Genomic DNA, 18,386 nt, shown 5'->3' on the forward strand with positions numbered 1-18,386 from the left:
ACCGGTTAATTAAGTAATTCCCAATTAGCACACATACTCCCATGCAGATATTTCATCCATCGGAAGATCAACAGCAATTTCATGGCTCTTGGCAATGGTGCCATGTGTGATGTTCTACTCAGGAATGTCACGTCCGGCCACTGATCAATCCAGTTCCATAGTATCTGTCCCAGAGCTCTTCGGCTTTACATACTGGGTGTTCGTTGCCTGAAGTTCACAACATCCCCAGCCAGCTTAAGCTTGTAGTCAGGAATGGTGGGAGTCCTTGTCCGAGGTGGCAGAGGACTTGTGTGCACTGCCTGGCCCAAGATTTCCAAGGCTTCTGACACGAGTCTCATTCCTATCCAGAGATCTCAGGGATGAAACGTAAGCCCTTGCATATTCAAAGCATAGGCTCTTCTTCTAAGGTACGGGCCTCATAGCTAAATGCAAGTCCATGTTGAGATGAAGTTTTCATTAAAATGTTTTCAGTAAAGATTTTCTTGGGTTACAAAAGCACATACATCACCTCCGTTTTCTGATCATAATGTCCTTTTTACAGATCGCTTATATTCAATGTGAGCCTTAATCTTGTATACAGTATAAGGTTGGGGGAGAAGAGAAGTGTGGGGGAAGAGGAGGGGAAGAGGGAGTAGTAAACCTTCATTCTTCTACATACTGTATGTGTAATGTTTTTGTATCCGTGTCATTTCATCGTTTCATATATTAGTTTTCCTTTTTATCGTTTTTATTTGATTTTTCAAATACTGTATACATTTACAACAAAACCAAATACATTTCATTTCTTTTATTAGTTTTCATTGACATTGAGAGAGGTTGGGTGAGGCATTCACAAAGTAAAAGAAGGATTGAACTCTGATTAATAAGAATACACACAGAGGCTTGAACCAGCAAGACTCTGGGAAGGGTGTGTATAATAATCTCTGTCTCCATCCACCCCTCAGCCCAGGTCGTTTTATTCACAAAAGAACTTTTTACACAGTGTTCGTAAGAACCAATCAGATTTCTTCTGAGCATTTCAACACACCCCACGTGGGGACAAAGTTAGATCAAAAGAAATTCTTTTAACTACAAAGACTACTCAGCATGCATACATAATCTGAGAGTAAATAAAAGAGGACTAGAGAAACACCGGAGATCACAAACAGGAGTAAACAAGAGAGGATGGAAGGATGGCAAGGAGATAGGCATCTTTAGCACCTTCCTGTGAAACTATTTCCAGGTCCTAAGATCAACATCCTGAGATTAACATATCCTGAGATTAACATCAAAAGAAGCTTGCCCACTATCTTTGATGGCCCAGGATGCATGCCTGGCTAAGCAACTGGCAGTGTACGTGACTGGTCAAGAAAGAGAAATGGAACAGGAATGCAGAGGTGTGGATTGATCAAGAATCATATCAAAATAGTTTAAACCCAGTCAACGCAATGCTTTCATTGCTGACACAGATGCCTTACTCTATATTTGTTATAATTCCTCATAGCAATCCCGCCTGATCACTACAGTTGAGGGGCCTAGGACATGGTAGGTTGCCTTCAGTTGACTGCCATAAGTTTTGTTTATGCGTGTACAGGGAGGGTTGTTAGCCATATCAATTCAGATGCTCTTGGTGGTTTCTTGTTATCTTGTTGGGCTGTGTATGTAATAAAAGGGAGCCACACCGGGGTGCAGGCGTCCTCTTTTATTTGTCCCTGTGTTAGTTTCAGTTTGTGGGTTAGTTTTTATAGTAAGGGTGTTTTCCATACAGTTTGCTACCAGTGGTCCATGTTCACTCCTGACAGGTCTCTTCTGGTGTCTAGCTAAGATGCTTCTGGAAGCTGAGTGTAGGTGGGTTATAAGTTCTTTGTAGGTTGAGTGGGCATAATAGTCTTGGGAAATGTTCAATAGGACTAGTTCTGGGATGACTTCTAATACTTGTTTAGTTATTTTGCATATTTATTGTAGGGCTGATGTTCAAAAGTGTTGAATTTTGGGGCAATCCCACCACATGTGAAGGTATGTGCCTGTAGATGTGCAACCTCCTGGGCCTATCAGTGCCAACTTATTTGGTGTTAAGTATCATCTATAGATAAGTTTCAAGATGAGTCCCCTTCTTTTGGATGAAATGGATTTAAGGGGAGGTTTAGACCATTGTTTAAGGGACACAGGTGGCGCTGTGGGTTAAAGCCTCAGCGCCTAGGACTTGCCGATTGAAAGGTCGCGGTTCGAATCCCTGCGGCGGGGTGCGCTCCCGCTGCTCGGTCCCAGCGCCTGCCAACCTAGCAGTTCGAAAGCACCTCCGGGTGCAAGTAGATAAATAGGGACCGCTTACCAGCGGGAAGGTAAATGGCGTTTCCGTGTGTGGCTCTGGCTCGCCAGATGCAGCTTTGTCACGCTGGCCACGTGACCCGGAAGTGTCTCCGGACAGCGCTGGCCCCTGGCCTCTTAAGTGAGATGGGCGCACAACCCCAGAGTCTGTCAAGACTGGCCCGTACGGGCAGGGGTACCTTTACCTTTACCTTTTAGACCATTGTTTAGTCCATTGGGTAGAGTTTGTTTCATAGCCTATGTCATGTTCCCATTGTTTTATGATTGCATAGAGGGGGTCGGTGGGGTTCCGGAGCAGTATTTTGTATCTTGTGGATACCATTCCCTTGCCATGTCCCTCTGCTCTCAGGAGAAGGTTTTCGAAGGTGATCAAAGGCCTAACAGCTGCTTCATTTTTACTGTTGGATTATTTAAGAAGGCATGTCATTGATAGAGTGTTAGCTAGAATACCCGGATGTCCTCTAGTTTGTCTTGTATCAGTGTGGGTTTGGTATTTGTGAAGAAGTCTGTTAGGCGATATACTTTTGGCCTTTGGCTTGCAAAGTTTTTATTTGGAAGTTTTGGGCTAAGTCATGGAATAGTGGATGGTGGAACAGCTCCAGTCATTTGGAAACTAGGAACTTAAATATAAAATAAACACCAGGGAGTACCTTTCAGGCAGTTAACAAGTATATTATGCAAAATTACAAAGAACACACTGTGGCGTTCGTACGGAGGCCCCAGTCGTCTCACAGACTATTGACCCGTACACCACTAATACGCTGCCACCAACCAGGTCCTCCCTGGTAAAATCACTTCAGTCTCAGTCAGCTTTTCAATTAATAAAGAAGAGTGTATTTTATTTCAGACACAAACAAAAGTTTTACAGCATTCCAAACATTGTTGCTCTTTACTTTTTTAGTCTTATTTTCCTCTCTCTATCTCTTCTACCTCCCCACACTCAAGAACCCACTGACCTAACTGTCTCTCTATTCACAACTGCTTCTCCAACTGCCTTTTCCAACCAGCCAACCCACTAAAACCAACCAACTGCCCACCAACAACTCCCAATGAACTCCTCCCAGAACTAGTTTTATAGACCCACTGACTCCACCCCCTGGGTCCTGTCTGTGCAACCTATTTAACTATTTCCCTTCCAGCACTCTCTTATATATGTTAACGACACACACACCTTTTTGCATCTTTTTTTCTTTTAGTCTTCCTTCTCAAATTCTTCCTTTTTCCCCAATGTAGGTTTTGTGTGCATTCAGTAAGCATACCTGATTGAGATGCTCCCCTGTCAACCTTTGCCAGGTCTTCACTCTCCAAAAGGTATCAAATGAACACTCTAAGGCACAAGTGGTATATGACTGAGCAAGAGAGATGAGCAGAGCCTTGTTTGTGGTACAGCATTTCAATTTTAAATATTCTGATTATTTCTACTTTTAGTGAAATGTTTTTACATATCAGCTATTCCCTCCCTGTTTCATGTCATCTGCAAATTGTGTCATCTATTCCTTCATCTAAGTCATTAACAAAGACGCTGAAGAACAATGGGCCCAGGATTGAACCCTGTGACACCCAGCTTTTCACTTTTTTCCAGTATGATGAGGAACTATTGGAAAGCACTCTTTGGGTTCTGCGAGTCAAACAGCTACAAATCCACGTAACAGTAACATTGTCTAGCCCACATATTACCACTTTCTCTTCAAGGATAACAAAAAGTAGTTTAAAAAGCAGTAACTTGTTCCATCTGACCTGAATCTTCCAATATTCATCTCCATTGGATGTTCCCAAAGTTCTAGTATTATGGGAGGAAAACTGTTCCCCATCCATTTTCTCCACACCACATATCAGTTTATATACATCAGGCATACCCCTTCTATATCTTTCTCTAAACTAAAATCCCTCAAACATTGTCCACTTTCCTTGTAGTGAAGTTCTTCCACCCCCTTGGTCATTTTGGTTGCCCATTTTTGGTACTTCTCCAACTCCCAAATATCCTTTTCAGGATGAGACAACCTAGAAATTAACCTACGTATGATACCCAGCTCTACCTCTCTTTTAAATCGGAACCAGTAAATGGGGTGAAGGTCCTGAGTGAGTGTCTGGAAGCAGTTGGAGGATGGATGGTGGCTAACAGATTGAGGTTGAATCCTGACAAGACAGAAGAACTGTTTCTGGGGGACAGGGGGCAGGTGGGTGTGGTGGACACCTGGTCCTGAATGGGGTAACTGTGCCTCTGAAGGACTAGGTGTGCAGCCTAGGAGTCATTTTGGACTCACAGCTGTCCATGGAGGTGCAGTTCAATTCTGTGTCCAGGGTAGCTGTCTACCAGCTCCATCTGATATGCAGGCTGAGACCCTACCTGCCAGTGGACTGCCTTGCCAGAGTGGCACATACTCTGGTTATCTCCCACTTGGACTACTGCAATGTGCTCTATGTGGGGCTACCTTTGAAGGTGACCCGGGAACTACAACTAATCCAGAATGCAACAGCTACACTGGTGACTGGGAGTGGCCACTGAGACCACATAACACCAGTCCTGAAAGACCTACATTGGCTCGCAGTACATTTCCAGGCACAATTCTAAGTGTTGGTGCTGACCTTTAAAGCCCTAAACAGCCTTGGCCCAGTATACCTGAAGGAGTGTCTCCACCCCCATCATTCTGCCTGGACACTGAGGTCCAGCACTGAGGAACTTCTGGCGGATCCCTCACTGCAAGAAGCAAAGTTACAGGGAAACAGGGAGAGGGCCTTCTCGATAGTGGCGCCTGCCCTGTGGAATGCCCTCCCATCAGATGTCAAAGAAATAAAACACTATCAGACTTTTAGAAGACATCTGAAGGCAGCCCTGTTTAGGGAAGATTTTAATATTTGAGGAATAATTGTATTTTAATATTCTGCTGGAAGCCACCCAGAGTGGCTGGGGAAATCTAGCCAGATTGGAGGGGTAATAATAATAATAATAATAATAATAATAATAATAATAATAATAATAATTCAAAGCTATCTCTTCTGTCCTATTATTTGTGGGGAGGTGGGGGGGATAAGAAGAGCGATTTGGATCCAGCCAATGGTCCATTCAGCCCAACATCCAATTCTCACACCATTCAGCTAAATGCCTGTGGGAAACATGCAAGCAGGACCTGAGCATAAGAAAATTTCTCATCCTGCTGCTTCCAGCAACTACTATAAGGAAGCATTGCTGCCTCCCACTGTAGAAGAAGAGTATAGCCTTCATGTTTACCAGCCATTGATGACATGTAACTGCCTAGTCTAGAAGTCCAGGAACGTAAAAGGTAGCAACCGGATTACTGGCTGCAGTTCTGTTTAGATATTGTATAGATCCTCCTGTTTTCAAACACCTGCATGAGTTGCCAGTACATTTCTGGACCCAATTCAAGGTGTTCAGGTTGGTGTTCACAGTCCCACATGACTCAGGTCCCAAATACCTGCAAGACTGCCTCCTTCACAGTGCTGAGATTGCTCAGTTAGTAGAGAGTGAGACTCTGAATCTCACAGTGGTGGGTTCGAGCCCCACGTTGGGTAAAATATTCCTGCATGGCTGGGGGACATTTCTCCTTGCAATAGGAGAAGCTATGGATTTACAGTGTTTTCGCATTTTTAAGATGCCTTGAGGAACCACGTAAAAATTTGAAGCAATGTGAGTCATCCGGTTGTGTGAGATAACATATGAGATAGAATCCTCTATTTTGTTACATTGAACTGCTCACGGTTCATTGGCAACTGCGCAACAAGTATTTCTATGAAGATTGGAGAAAGATGGTGGCGCAAGCACTTGCAGCGGCTCGGCACTCCGAAGACCGGTTTTCAGTGAGTTGTGTTTTATTTTTATCTGTGAACGTACTGCTGCTATGGACTGTGAACACTCAGGGACAAGTAATTTATAGTCGTCAAGAGCTCTTAAGTATCGGCAGAGAAGGCTGCAGCCAGGAGGTCTTAACCTACAACATTCCAGCTGAGCTTATTAGAGAGCCTCCATATCTTGCATATCCTTGGGATACTCCCCTTGCTCTCCTGGCCAGAAAGAAAAGAAAACGGAGAGGGCGTAAGCAGAAGAGGGGCTGTAGGGCCGGACTACGAGTGAGGCTAAGTAAAAATCCTCACAAGCCTGCACTGCCAAGTCTCCTTGTATCAAATGTTAGATCTTTACCCAACAAGGTAGAGGAGTTGGAACTTATTACCTCTCGGCAGAAAAGTACCCGGGACTGTTGTGTTATGGTCCTTTTAGAGACGTGGCTGGATTCCTCCTTTCCACAGGGACTTTTGCAGCTAGAAGGACGCTCAGTAATTAGAGCGGATAGAACCGCCGAATCCGGGAAGAGTAGAGGAGGAGGAATCTGCGTTTATATAAATAACAACTGGAGCTCGGACATTAAACAAATGGACACGCATTGTTCTCCTGACTTGGAGTACCTAGTGGTGAAGTGCCGCCCTTTTTATTTGCCATGTGAGTTTAATGTTGTCATAATAACAGCGGTGTATATACCTCCCGATGCAAATACTACTACAGCTATGGGTCACCTGCTAACTGCTATTAGCAAACAGCAGCGGGCCCACCCGGATGGAGCATTTGTGGTTGCTGGTGATTTCAATCGAGCCGATTTAAGGACTGTGCTTCCTAAGTTCCATCAGTATGTTGATTGTCCCACTAGGGGGGGAAATACCCTAGACCGAGTATATAGCAACATCATGCATGGATACAAGACCAAGCCCTTGCCCAATTTGGGACAGTCAAACCACATATCCTTACTTATGATACCATCATATAGACCTCTCGTACGCAGAATTAGACCATCAACTAGAGAGATACGAGTGTGGCCAGCAGGTGCACCCGAGCAACTTCAAGATTGCTTTCGGAACACTGAATGGTCACTTTTTGTGGAGAATAATGTGGACACATACGCTTCAATAGTACTGTTCTATGTCAAAAGCTGCATTGATGTCGTTACTACCACCAAACAAATACGGGTGTTTCCTAACAACAAGCCCTGGCTAAACAGGGATGTGTATCTTCTGCTAAAGGCAAGGAATGCTGCTTTTCACTCTGGCGATGCGCAACAGTATAGAGAAGCTAGAGCCAAACTGAAAAAGGGCATTAGGGATGCCAAAGCCATGTACTGCCGGAGGATCGAAAAGCATTTTGAGAGCTCTGACCCTCGTCGTGTATGTCAAGGCCTGCGACAAATTACAGGGCAAACTATTAAAAACGAACTGGCTAACAGCAGTGCGCACCTGGCTGATCAGCTGAATCAATTCTTCAGTCGTTTTGAGGTGGGAACTGGAACCACCGTCACTACAGCATTGGCTACCAGCACACCATCAGGAACTATTACTGATAAACAACCACTTTTATTACAGACCTCCGACGTACAACGTGCTTTTCAGAGCATTAATATTAGGAAGGCAGCTGGACCGGATGGAATTATGGGACGAGTTATTAGGGACTGTGCTGCAGAATTAGCTGGTGTATTTACGGACATTTTTAATCTATCCCTGTTGCAGGGTTCTGTCCCTACCTGCCTGAAGACATTGATTATAGTGCCAGTCCCTAAACAGTCAGTGGTGGTATCTCTCAATGACTACAGACCAATAGCCCTAACATCTGTCGTTATGAAATGCTTTGAGAGATTGGTGCTAGATTATATTAAGGCTGGTCTTCCATCCACTCTAGACCCGTTCCAGTTTGCATACAGAAGGAATAGATCTACTGATGATGCTATTTCCATCGCTGTCCATACTGTACTGAGTCATCTAGAACGACAGGGAACCTACGCAAGGCTGTTGTTTGTGGACTACAGTTCTGCCTTTAATACAATTCTACCAGACAGGTTATTCCTTAAAATGACCAATTTGGGTATACATCAGAAGATCTGCTTGTGGGTAAGGAATTTCCTGACCGATAGGCCGCAGACAGTGAGAATGGGATCTTACCATTCTTCTACTTTAGTATTAAGCACAGGAGCCCCTCAGGGGTGTGTGTTAAGCCCCTTCCTCTATTCCCTGTACACATTTGACTGCACCCCACTGTATAAGTCCAACACAATCATCAAATTTGCGGATGATACAACAGTGGTGGGGCTCATTAGTGAGAATGATGAGGCTGCTTATAGGAAAGAAGTACAGGGGTTAATTCAATGGTGTAAAGAAAATAATCTTATGCTTAACACCAAAAAAACTAAAGAACTCATAATTGATTTTAGGCGAAAGAAAAGTGTATTTTTACCATTGCACATAAATGGCAAGGAGGTGGAGAGGGTTGGTAGTTTTAAATACCTGGGCACTTACATCTCTGAGGACCTCTCATGGACTGCAAATATTAATATGGTTGTGAGGAAGGTGCAGGGGAGGTTGTATTTCCTGAGAATGCTCAGAGGATTGAATCTATCTCAGCACCTACTTCTGTCCTATTATCATAGTACCATTGAGAGTGTCTTAACCTATAGTATATTATCGTGGTATGGGAGCAGCTCTGGAATGGATAAAAAAGCCTTACAGAGAATAATTAAAATTGCCCAGAATGTTATTGGGCTCCAACTACCAACCCTGGATGAGATCTTCACGTCTCGCAGCTTGAAGAAGTCACACAATATCCTGAGAGATCCCACCCATCCTGCTCACAACCTCTTTGAACTGTTGCCTTCGGGCAGAAGATATAGGACAATGAAAACACGAACCACACGCCTTCTGAATAGTTTCTATCCAAGAGCTCTGATTGCACTAAACAATGATCTCAGGGCCAGTTGTAAGAAATAGCAAGCAGTGAGTAGTAAGGAATGAGATAGGTTTTAGGTTATGCTATGCTTCTAATAGGTTGTGTTATATTCTGGATTATGTATGTTTTAATAGATTATGTCTGAATAGGATGAGAGTGTTGGAGATACGTGCAAATGTGTATGTGAATCCGGTCTTGGGTGTTTGATTTTCGTTGTTGCGTATACTGTGTATATACGAACAATGACAATAAATTTATCTAAATCTAAATCTATCTAATTGCTTAACATAATTTATTTATTCAGTTCATTTGCCACCTGTCAACAATATTGCACCTTGGGGTTAGCCTTCCAGATAGTGGGTGTCATTTAGACAAAATGATTTCATTGAAGGTAAATGCTTGTTGGTGAATGTATAGGAAGGTGCAATGCAGAGTTTTATGCCACAACTCTTTACAATTGTTGAAACTAGAATCTGGTGTTTCATGGTATTTAAAGATCTCTATCAAGTTGCTGGGAGTTGTTATCAGGAGAGACAGGGTGAGGGATCATCTACATGTGGGTGACACCCATCTCTATCACTCTGTTCCATCTAAATTAGGAAAGGCAGTGGAAGTGTTAGACTGTGCCTTGGATGGGCTAATGGATTAGATATGGGCCAATAAACCAAAACAGATACCTGAAAAGAGATAAAAGGGACCCATGGAGTCATCTAGGTCAACCACCTACAATGCAGGAATCACACCCAGAAATCCCTAACAGGTGACCATTAAACTTCTGATGAAAAACTTCCAATGAAGGCGGTCCCACTGCCTTCTGAGTTAATCCATTCCAATGCTAATCAGCTCTAACCCTTAGCAAGTTATTCCTAATGTATAGTCTGAATCTCCTTGCTTATCATTTGAATCCCTTGGTTCAAGTCCTACCCTCTGAAGTAGCAGAAAACAAGCTTGCTCCATCTCCCATGTGACTGCCATTTACATATTTGAAGATGGCTGCTATATCACCTCACTGTCCTCTTCTCCAAGCTAAACATATCCAGCTGCATCAATGATTATTTATAAGGCTTGGTTTCCAGACCCTTGATCATCTTGGTCTTCCTCCTCTGTACACATTCCAGCTCATCACTATCCTATTTAAATTGTGGAACCCAGAACTGGGCATAGTCCTCCTGGTGGGGTCTGGTCAAGGCAAAATGGAGTGAAACTGTTACTTCTCTTGATCTGGAACTATACTTCTGTTGATACAGCCTAGAACAGCATTAGCAGTGCAGATCTCCAGCCAACCAATAAATACTAAAATGGAAATAGAAGGTTGAGTTGTCCATTTACAAAATTCATATATTAATGAAAACAATATAGAAATGCATTATATTAGAGCAAATTGGTTGGAATTATGTATTTATTAGTCAATACTCCATACGAAGTAAAAGTATTACAAAACTTTCACACTAAAGTGCTGGTAAATTTTCATGAGGAATTCCCCGCTGCCCCCAAGAACCACAAATTACAACAGAATTGTGGAGAACTGAATATAAGATTGGAAAAATGAGAAACTATCAGTAGCTGAAGTTGGCAGATTCTCTCCTCCTTATGAATGACCCACAAATTCAAGAGATTTCCTCTCATAAGTTTTTGACAAAGTCTATGATGTTGTCCATTAATTCAATTGCAGCAGGGAATGTGAACAGGCCTGCGTCAAAGAGGTTTAGCACCCCATGAAACCCATTCTCAACATGGAACCAGCTGACTTTCACCCCATTGTCCTCCAGACGTTTCTTGTACAGCAGTGCGTCATCTCGTAATACATCGTACTCGCAGCTCACAATTAGGGTTTCAGCAAGCTTCTGGATGACAGAGTCCTCAGCAAAAAGGCAAGAAAAATAGTCTTCTAATGTCTCTGATAATTGCCTATAGACTTCAGGTTCATAAGGAGCAAGTGGGACTTGTTTGTAGCCTCTTGCCTTAAATCTCTCAGGAATGTTGTCTGGACTCACAAGGGCGGCATTGAGCCATTCTGCTGATAGGAAGATATGTTGAGGTCCATAGCCTGGGAAGTCCCATAGATCAGCACTTGAGCCCATAGCTTTGGAAGGTCTGATCTCTCCACCAATTTCTGGGCAACAACAGTAGCATAATTGCCCCCTGCACTGTCCCCACCAACAATGATCTTGGAGGGATCCACCCCATGGGAAGCTGCATTTTGAATTAAGTGTATGGTAGCAGCAAGGCAGTCCTTGTACTGAGCGGGAGGAAGATGCTCAGGAGACAGGCGGTAGCTGCAGAATAAAACAGAAGCAAAGAGGTAAACTTCCAGAATCTTTTCCAAACACATTCATGATCACATAAGAACACCAGAAGGGCTTGCTAGATCAGGCTCATGGCCATCTAGTACAGTATCCTGTTCTCACCAGGTCCAAGCAGCTTCCTATGAGGCACCTGCAAGCAGGGCTCAAGCACAAGGGCACTCTTGCTGTGGCTTCAAGCAACTGGTCTTCAGCAGCATTCCTATGAGTATCCATGGACTGCCCTCCAAATTCTTGCTCAGGCATTACTGTATATGTGGGATGTGCTGCCCAACTGCGATGTACACCCAGTGCTATTTTTCTAGAAAAAGAGGTCTAGAAATCTCCATGAACACCTCCCTCATTCTCTAAGAATGGCAGCGGTGCCTACCTAAGAGGTGCCAGAACCAACCTGAGAGGTGGTGGAACTGAGTTCCTGTGAGTTCCCTCTGAAAAAAAGACCTGTGCAGATAGTGTACCTTCAAACACATGCAGAATACTTACCTCAGGTCAAGAACACATTCCAGGCACATAAGATCAAAGGAGGAGGTCACAAGACAAGGTCAGTGATGTGGAAATTAGACACTAGTTCCCATTTGCAGAGTATGCGGAAGGCAGCCCTTAGTGGTTTGACCCTCTTATTAATTCTCTTTTTCCTCCTATAAAAACTACACAAGACACACTCTTTTAAAGTTCAAATAACAACTTTTACTTAAGGTAAAGGTAAAGGGACCCCTGACCATTAGGTCCAGTTGTGGCCGACTCTGGGGTTGTGGTGCTCATCTCGCTTTATTGGTACAGCTTCCGGGTAATGTGGCCAGCATGACTAAGCCGCTTCTGGCGAACCAGAGCAGTGCATGGAAACACTGTTTACCTTCCCGCCGGAGCAGTACCTATTGATCTACTTTCACTTTGACATGCTTTCGAACTGCTAGGTTGGCAGGAGCAGGGACCGAGCAACGGGAGCTCACCCCGTCATGGGGATTCGAACCGCCGACCTTCTGATCGGCAAGTCCTAGGCTCTGTGGTTTAACCCACAGTGCCACCCGCGTCTGTAACATTTACATACAGAACCTCTAAGTGTCCCTATTTTCCAGGGACATCCCTGTTTTAAAGAAGCTGATTTGATTCTGTATGTACTGCTTTGCCTTTGGATGTCCATACTTTCATAGGAGAAATGTTGAAGGGTATGGATTTACCCAACCCCTGAGCCATCTGAAGGCAGTCCTGCATTAGAAAGGTTTTTTTTAAAAAATGTTTAATATTTTATTATATTTTGTATCTGTTGGAAGCTGCCCAGAGTGGCTGGGGCAACCCAGTAAGATTTGTGGAGTATAACTAATAAAATTGTCATTATGGAATGGGATATCCCTATTTTCATCAGCAAAATGTTGGAGGGTATGTACCTAGTACACTTCCAGCTGCAAATTAAACATACAGTGCAGGTGAATGTTTCTTAAATTGCTAATTCATCTTACATTAGAGCTACTCCCTGATCTGGAATGGGGTCAGTAATGTCCCAAAATGATGCACATCTAAAAAGTGTGTCACATACATTAAACTGTTACAGACTAACTAACCCTGAGACAGACAGCAGAACAACAGTTCAGCTGCTCTCACGCAAAAGACTGTTAATAGCTGTCACTGCCATACTAACTGCCATAACTGTCATAACCGCCACAGGGTGTATGACGTTAGAGAGTTATACAACTCTTGCAATTAACCCTTTACATATATATGAATTTGGGATGCTAACATCCCAGAAAAGAAGGGTGTGGCCTGGGTAGGGGAGGAAGTGTGACATTTGGCTAACAGATTGAGGTTGAATCCTGACAAGACAGAAGTACTGTTTTGGGGGGACAGGAGATGGGCAGGTGTGGAGGACTCCCTCGTCCTGAATGGGGTAACTGTGCCTCTGAAAGACCAGGGGCGCAGCCTGGGAGTCATTCTGACCTCACAGCTGTCCATGGAGGCACAGGTCAATTCTGTGTCCAGGGCAGCTGTTTATCAGCTCCATCTGGAACACAGGCTGAGACCCTACCTGCCCGCAGACTGTCTTGCCAGAGTGGTGCATGCTCTAGTTATCTCTCACCTGGACTACTGCAATGTGCTCTATGTGGGGCTAACTTTGAAGGTGACCTGGAAACTACAACTAATCCAGAATGCAGCAGCTAGACTGGTGACTGGGAGCAGCTGCTGAGACCATATAATACCAGTCTTGAAAGACCTACATTGGCTCACAGTACGTTTCTGAGCACAATTCAAAGTATTGATGCTGACTTTTAAAGCCCTAAACGTCCTCGGTCCAGTATACCTGAAGGATGGTCTCCACCTCCATCGTTCTGCCTGGGCACTGAAGTCCAGCGCCGAGGGCCTTCTGGCGGTTCCCTCGCTACAAGAAGCCAAGTTATAGGGAACCAGGCAGAGGGCCTTCCTCCCTGTGGAACGCCTTCCCACCAGATGTCAAAGAGAAAAATAACTACCAAACTTTTAGAAGACATCTGAAGGCAGCCCTGTTTAGGGAAGCTTTCAATGTTTAATAGGTTATTGTATTTTAGTGTTTTGTTGGAAGCCTCCCAGAGTGGCTGGGGAAGCCCACCCAGATGGGCAGGGTATAAATAATAATATATTATTATTATTATTATTATTATTATTATTATTATTATTAGCGAGTCCTGAGGGCAAGAGGCACAGCTGGCTGAGTGTGTGTGACATTTGAACCCTGGTTCTGAAGGGTCCACCCCCTGCTTTACACAGGTGTGTGAATCCTGCCCTTCCAATGCTGATGGATCACCAAAAGCTGGTTGACACAGTAAAAGGTCATAAAATATCACAAAAAAATAAAGACACATGAGCACAGATAAAACAATGCTCAGGAGACAGGCGGTAGCTGGAGAATAAACAAGGCCTTATGCCCAGCTCATAGTCCCCCCACGGAAGTGAGCATGCTCATGTCTTAGGCGCATGAAGCTCTGATTTGCAATCATGGAACAAAATGTTGACAGTTTTCATGGGGAGCCTTTTTCTACTGTGAGGAATATGGCAAGGGATGCCACCAACAAATCAACAACATGCTGGGTGCAAAGCACGCACACACACAAACAAACATATTTTACCTATGAAAAGACAGTTGGTTGCATTTACTTACCCACCAGACACAACCACTGAATCAGTCTCCTTGGCGATTTTGCTGCAGACATCTTGGTAGCACCCTAGCAAGACGAGAGGGAAAATTAAAATAGGGAGGTAATTATCTGCTGCCTCCAGTCTTGCCTTTAAAAGCACATTTTTGAACAGCTGTCTTCCAATATATATTTTTACTGACGTAAACCTTTTTATGCACATGTGCACATCACACAGCTATTGTACTGCATGGTAAGAATAAGTCTCCTTGGTGATTTTGCTGCAGACATCTTGGTAGGATGCTCGAAAGTTGGAAGGGAAATTCTAAATATGGAGCTCTTTGGCAAATCCGGGCTGTTTGTATCTAACTCTTCAGAGCAGACCCACTGACATGCATGGGCATAAATCACAGCACAACCTGAACCAGAAGACCTCCTAAATTGGAGTTGGGATGGTGACATCTTGGCTACTGATGTCCGGAGACTACAACTCCCATCAGTCGCAGATAGGGATGGGTGAATCTGTCAATCTCAGTGTCTCTCAAGTTTCTCATTTCTCTAATATACACATAAGAACCAAATCAGATCCTGCAGGATCAGACCAATGGTCCATCTAGTCCAGCATTCTGTTCTCACAGTGGCTAAGCAAATGCTTCTGGAAGCCTGGCAGAAGGAACTGAGCCAAGAGCACTCTGCCTGCCCAAGGTTTCCATCCACTGGTATGCAGAAGCATTGCTACCTCCAGTCTTGCCTTTTAAAGCCCATTCTGGAACACCAATCTTCCCTGACATAATGTTTTTGTACATGCAATTTTTGCGGACATGAGCCTTTTTGTGCACACATTTTACTGTATGTGAATTGTGAACATCACATGGCTAGAGTACTGCATTGTAAGCTTCAGAGAGTGGCTCTGGGTTCACAAATGAATTTGCAAAAGGCAAATTAAATAGGTTCACCTATAAAAGCAAACTCAATCCAATTACACACAGATAAATCCTAGCCTTAAGAGATATGGGGTACCCATCCAATGGTTTGCAAGCTTTCATTTAATTCACATGTTATCATTGATATGCATAGATGCAAACTTAGGTCCATTTTCAGAAAGGGGGGGAACTTGTTATCAGAACCTCTAAAATCAGCATGGTCAACAGTCAGGGATCATGGCTCTTGCATTTCAGGAAGCAAGATCTGCAAGGGGCACAGTTGTCTCCCACCACCACCACAATATCAATGTCTCTAATAATGGCAAGCTCTCCTAAGTCCCCACTTGATTCTCGCCTTCCTTCCTCCTGAAGCTGCTACTTTATATGTAAAAAGGTAAAGGACCCCTGGACGGTTAAGCCCAGTCAAAGGTGACTATGGGGTGTGGCGCTCATCTCGCTTCAGGCTGAAGTAGCTGGCATTTGTCCACAGACAGCTTTCCGGGTCATGTGACCAGCATGACTAAAACCGCTTCTGGTGCAATGGGGTTACTAGGTTGCTACTTTATAAACTGTTGCAACACAATTTCACTCAGTACCCAAGAGTGTCAGTATTAACTGCAAATGAAAGCTCGTGCAAGTGCAGGCTGGTGATTTGTGTTTGTGAAAGTTGACCTATTTGGCACAGGTGTGTGTGGTGGCTGTGGGGTGGGATGAGGTGAGGTGCAAACGACGGGATGGCTAGGGGTGGTTGGGTGGTTGGGTTGGTAAACAGAGCGATCAGGAGCAGCAACCTCGAGTTATTATATGCATGTTTGTGAACCTCTTTGAGCTTCTATAAAATCAAGTGGCATATGTATTTTATAAAGTGAATCAGCAGGGGGGGGGCTCTGTCCCTCCCCCAGCTCCCCTGATCCCCGACTACTGACCAGTGGATATGTGATACCTGGGAAGCCATATTTTTTTCTTCCTGTTGACCTAAGTAAGCAAATATGCATATAAATTAACATATGCTAATCCAAAATACATGTATGCCCCATGTCTCTTCAGGAACTACCACCAACACTCTTGTATCTCAGCCCTGTAAACCATTCCACATGGATTTATTGAGTTCAATGGGACTTGCCCTTTCTGATGACAAGAGTTGCTCAACAGGGAGCGGACTCCCTTGGAAGGTGATCGGCTCTCTTTGACTGGAGGTTTCAAAACAGAGGTTGGATGGCCGTCTGTCAGGGCTTCTTCAGCTGTGATTCCTTCACTGCAGAGTGTTGAGCTAGATGACCCCTTGGGATCCCACCCAACTCTCCTATTCCACGATTCTACCTGGGCTTATTTGAGTTCAGTGGGGCTTGCCTCTAGATAAGTGTTCATAGGCTGACAGCCATAATCTCTTACCGATGCTTCCAATCATCCCAGCTCCTCCATGGAAGAACACAAATCCTTTCCTTGGGCCAGCAGATGGTGCTTTGGGCTGATAAACCCTCACAGGAACCCCGTCAAAATGCAGATCTTTGGCAGAGAGGCTGGGATCCGCTCTTGGATTCCAGAAACTCTGGAGGAAGCGAATAAAGGCAACCTGTCTGCAGAGACCCAGCAGTTCAAGACACTTCCCCTGTTAGGCAAAGGAACAGTCTCATGAAAATAGTGCCCACATTTGCATCCTATTCACAAGGGGTGGTATCCAAATAAGTCCTATTTAAAGGAGCCCATGGAAATGAATGAGCCCATGTTAACCATGTCCATTAATTTCAATTGGTTAGCTTTGAATTGGTTACCCAAACCCAAACACCCGCCAAGGTACAGAGGCAAAAGAAGCTGGGAAACAAGCTAAGCTTTGGAGAAACAATCCACAACCTGCTTCCTTGGCTATGAGACCATATTTGCTTTCCTGAAGAAACCATGATGCAAACAAACCATGGCTTGGTGTGAATAATATATTTGTCTTTATGTGTGTCCCTTGAAAAGGAAAAGGAAGCCCTTGTTGAATTTGATAATATCTTCACATCATCATCAAGTGAATTCATTGATTTTACTGATTTCATTATGCATGTTGGATTAAGCAGTATATTAATTACTTAAATATATAAACTGTTGTTATTATTATTAATTAAAAATATTGCCCTTCATGGAAGCATCAAAGGGTGGTTCACAGCATAAAAAAACAAGATAAAAACACAAAATACATAACAAAACCAAGCACAAAGCAAATCAATTACGCCTTTAAAAGATATAGAAATGTTATACATAAAAGATATAGAAACTAATAACACCTCTCCCTCAAACAAATAAGAAAGGACTTGGAAATGTTTTTGCCTGGCATCTAAAGATGTGTAAAGATCACTAATAAGAATAAGAATAATTACGGTACATTCTTAATCATCTTTCACATAAGAACATAAGAAGAACCATCACATAACGGCTCGTCCAGTCCCCAACTTACCGCAGTAAATGCAATAATGAGAGTACAGTGAATGACCCGAAGCTTTAATGGATTGTCAAATCCAGATGGGATTTTACTCCTGGAAAGATCATAATAAATTGCAAAGGAGAGAAGCAACAGGGAAAGAATCCCTATAACTCCAGTCACCCCAAGCAGAAGGCCCAGAAGAAGCCCCATTTCACCGTTCCAAAGAGTGCAAGGGAAACATTGAGTCTACACTGGAAGAATTTCTACTGTGTGGCTCCACCAGAGGTATCTGTTCATATTCTGATCATATTGTGCCTTAGGGTTAGCCTTCTAGGTAGCAGGTGTCATTTAGATGAAATGATTTAATTGTAGGTGAATGCTTGTTGGTGAATGGGTAGGAATTTGTCATACGGAGATTTATGACACAATTGTTTACGGAAACAATTTGCTGTTCCTGGTTCCTAATGTGACTGCAGCCTTATCTCTAATGTGTGAAGTAGATTTCTGCCACCTTTATTAATTAGTGTCTTTAGGATTAGTGCATTGATCACTTGGTTGAAAGTGTCAGGAAGGTGTTAGCTATATCATCCTTCGATAAAATCACATTTTAATATTCTTATAGCAGGGATG

At 43.6% G+C, this 18,386-nt stretch overlaps 1 pseudogene across 1 annotated transcript; it reads right to left on the minus strand.

The window, feature by feature from the left end:
* Positions 1-10,455: 10,455 nt before the first annotated feature.
* LOC307222092 (arylacetamide deacetylase-like 3) lies at positions 10,456-18,041 on the minus strand (annotated as a pseudogene). The gene is made up of 4 exons (XR_013843863.1): positions 17,790-18,041; positions 16,745-16,961; positions 14,456-14,519; positions 10,456-11,301 (listed from the first exon to the last, which is right to left on the minus strand). The product of XR_013843863.1 is annotated as an arylacetamide deacetylase-like 3 (transcript).
* Positions 18,042-18,386: the final 345 nt, after the last annotated feature.

The sequence above is a fragment of the Podarcis cretensis genome (assembly GCF_951804945.1).
Source record: "Podarcis cretensis genome assembly, chromosome: 8".
Lineage (NCBI taxonomy): Eukaryota > Metazoa > Chordata > Lepidosauria > Squamata > Lacertidae > Podarcis > Podarcis cretensis.